General features: G+C 40.2%; 1 non-coding gene across 1 annotated transcript; it reads left to right on the forward strand.

Annotated features, from left to right (window-relative positions):
- The first annotated feature begins 1,047 nt into the window (after positions 1 to 1,047).
- LOC118725057 lies at positions 1,048 to 1,151 on the forward strand. Its single transcript, XR_004989809.1, has one exon. It is a non-coding gene; the product is annotated as a U6 spliceosomal RNA (small nuclear RNA).
- The last annotated feature ends 2,111 nt before the right edge of the window (positions 1,152 to 3,262 follow it).

Genomic DNA, 3,262 nt, shown 5'->3' on the forward strand with positions numbered 1-3,262 from the left:
GAGGAATAGAGAGTTAGAAACATCGATGAGTCACCGATCAGCCGCCTTCTGCACACTCCCCACTGGGGATGTGCCCACAACCAAGGTACATGCCCTTGACTGGAATCGAATCCAGGACCTTTTATTCTGCAAGCTGATGCTCTATCCACTGAGCCAAACCGGTTTCTGCTATTTTTCATTGTTTTTCAGTGCGAATGGAAGAGAGGGAAATAGAGAGAGAGAGAGGGAAAGAATGGATGATTACTTTTAATTTTGGGTTATTAGACTGCATACTGAGAGTCTGAACAAAATCTTTGCTGGTTAAACAAGAGACTGAACTCCTTTAGTTTCAAAAGAGAAAGGACACTTGCTTTCCCAACCTGAATAGCCAAAGGGACAATGATAGTTGCTGCAGGTCCCCAAATCCAGAATGGCAGATTGGGTGCTGAGAGTCCCAGAGATGGGTGCTGAGAAGTGTCAGTGTGGTAATGCAAACTAAAGGAGTTCTTTGTGAAGGGCAGGGCACCCAGAAGTGCTTTTTCCTGGGAAAGGGGCCTGTGCCTTTGAAGACATTGGGGTTCCAGTGGTGTCTGGTAAGGTCTTGCTGGCCCCTGCTCAGGTATCCTTAGGTGATTAAGCATCTGTGTGGAGCTGCCTGCGGAAAATCTCCTCTAGGACATGAAGTGGTCCTCTAAGCTAGGGAGATTCACAGCATGTGGCTCATCCAGAGACATGCATGTAAAGGCTGTTTTTTCCCTAGAAGTTTGTTCAGACTCTATAGATCGCAAAGGAAAACTAAAGTTAACATGGCAAGTCATGCCTCCAAGGCTAACAAGCCCCATGACAGTCAGCGGTCCATTGATGCAGGAAGATGGCTAAGATGAGGATGCTTTGATACTTCTAAATTAATCTTTCTCATGTACAATTAGAAAAAGTTAGCTATAAATTTAGGCAGAATGAAAGCAAAGCATACTTAATTGGTCTCTTGAAGCTTCAAAATTTTTAGATAAATGGATCACCTATGATGTAGTTTAGGCAGCAACCCAATTCTTTGAGGTATTAAAAACAGCTACCTATATAAGCAGCACTTATACTAAAATTGGGACGATACTGAGATCAGCACGGCCCCCGAATAAGGATGGCATGCAACTTCTGAAGCACACCATATTTAAAACAAACAAACAAACAAAAAGCAACAGCTGACCTTATTTTAAAAGGGGAACTTGTCAGGGACAACTGCAAATTTTGTCTTCTTATCCCAAATGCCAAAATAAAATTTAAATTCAACTGTGTTTTTTTGTTTTTTTGTTTTTTTTTTGGTGTGTGTGTGTGTGTGTGTGTGTGTGTGTTTAACAAGTTAATGAGTTTTTCTCATGGCTAAAAGATGTGTGTGTGTGTGTATTGTAAATGCGAGATAATTTTCTACCTCCAGATGGTACTATTAAAATTAATTAAATAAGTTAAAATTAATTTATTTAAAGGCAAGCCCTTATAAAGATTGAGTATTCTAAAAGTTCTCAGAAATTAGAAACTAACTGAAAACCTTTTCAGACCACATGCTCTAAATTTAATCCTAAATTAATGAAAGCTAGTTTAAATTTGTTGGTTTAAGTAAGACAGGCATGTCTTTATTTTACCTAGGTTTAAAAAAAAAAAAAAAAAATTATCATTAATTGCTGAACATAATTTACCTTCATTTGGCTTCTTATTACAAAGAACTGAAAAGAATGCCAATTGCTTACTTCTTAGTTTTCCTTAGAAATTGAGATTTTAAAAGTTAAAAATCTCAGTAAACTTGGGATAACTTTGCAGTGTTCCAGAGGGCCTCTGAAACACAACAGATTTGCTTTTATGTTAAATTGCATGGGAAGCATTATTTTTAAAATGATTAAAAAAACAACAACAACAAAAAACCTCCTAGCGTAGATTATATGGGTAAACATTGGTTGTAAAGTAGATGAATGTCAGGACTATGGGCAACCCAGGACGGCCCCTTGGTTCTTCAATGCTCCCTGGCAAACCCCATTTTTCAGTTTTTGCTTTCCTTCATACATCATAGTGCTTTAAGGCTGAACTTAAATTATATGAAGGAACTCAGGAGCTAACAATATTATAAGGAGAAGCAAGCATATCAAGCTTGCAGCTGGTGGGCCTGTGAGTTTGACATGCTTGTATACATTATTGTCAAGGTTTGATCAAGTCATTTCAAGAAAATGACAAATTAGTATTGCTTCCTTTCACAGTGAGCTCCCAGGAGGCAAAAACTTAAAGGTCATTGATTGGCACCAAGATATTTTGTTTATTGGAAGGAACATAAAATAAGACATTCTCCAACCTCATTGAAAGGGACCTTAGGCCCCTAACCGTGAATGGACATCCACCCCTGTCTCTGAGACTCACCTCCACCTACAACTCCTTCAAAGACTCCTCAAGGGTGAGTAGCTACTGACAACAGAAGTAGACACCTACCCAAGATGTTGCCAGGCCTGTGTCCTTACAGACTGATAGTGAATTCAGAAACTATTTAATTTTCTTTGTCTGTCAGCTAACGATATTCATTATAAAAATTATACTTGCACCAAAACTGGTTTGGCTCAGTGGTTAGAGCTTTGGCCTGCGGACTGAGGGGTCCCTGGGTTCGATTCCAGTCAAGGGCATGTACCTTGGTTGCAGGCACATCCCCAGCAGGGCGTGTGCAGGAGGCAGCTGATCAATGTTTCTCTCTCATCGATGTTTCTAACTTTCTATCCTTCTTCCTTCCTCTCTGTAAAAAAAATCAATAATATATATATATATTTTAAAATTATGCTGCTCTTTGGTCCAATATTTCCAATCTTCCCCAAAATCAGGACTTTTTTTTTTAAAACACCCCAGGATGCAAGAAAAATTGTTTGAAATCGGGACTGTCCCGCCAAAAGCGGGACGATCTGGTCACCTTATCTTTGGGTTTTTCTATATAGACCAACTGCTTATGATTACTGAACATGTATAAGATGTAAGGTTTGAGGCGCAGGAAATGAGTCAAAGACCACCAAGGCATATTAAAGGAAAGTTTGTTTCCCAGTAATGAGCGGGACTCATTACAGAGGTAGAGATATCAGAATTATAGGAGGGGGGAGAGGAGAAAGGAGGGACCCAACTAGGCTGATTTCACAGACAGAGAACAGCAGCACATGGAGGGGTGGGGGAGCCTTTTAAGGGGGAGAAACAGGAAAGAGTTGGACCCAGGGCGGAACAGGAAGGGGTGGGCTCCAGGGCACTTGGGCACTCGCTGACTGGTGGT

This window comes from Pipistrellus kuhlii, unplaced genomic scaffold, assembly GCF_014108245.1.
Source record: "Pipistrellus kuhlii isolate mPipKuh1 unplaced genomic scaffold, mPipKuh1.p scaffold_m20_p_2, whole genome shotgun sequence".
Lineage (NCBI taxonomy): Eukaryota > Metazoa > Chordata > Mammalia > Chiroptera > Vespertilionidae > Pipistrellus > Pipistrellus kuhlii.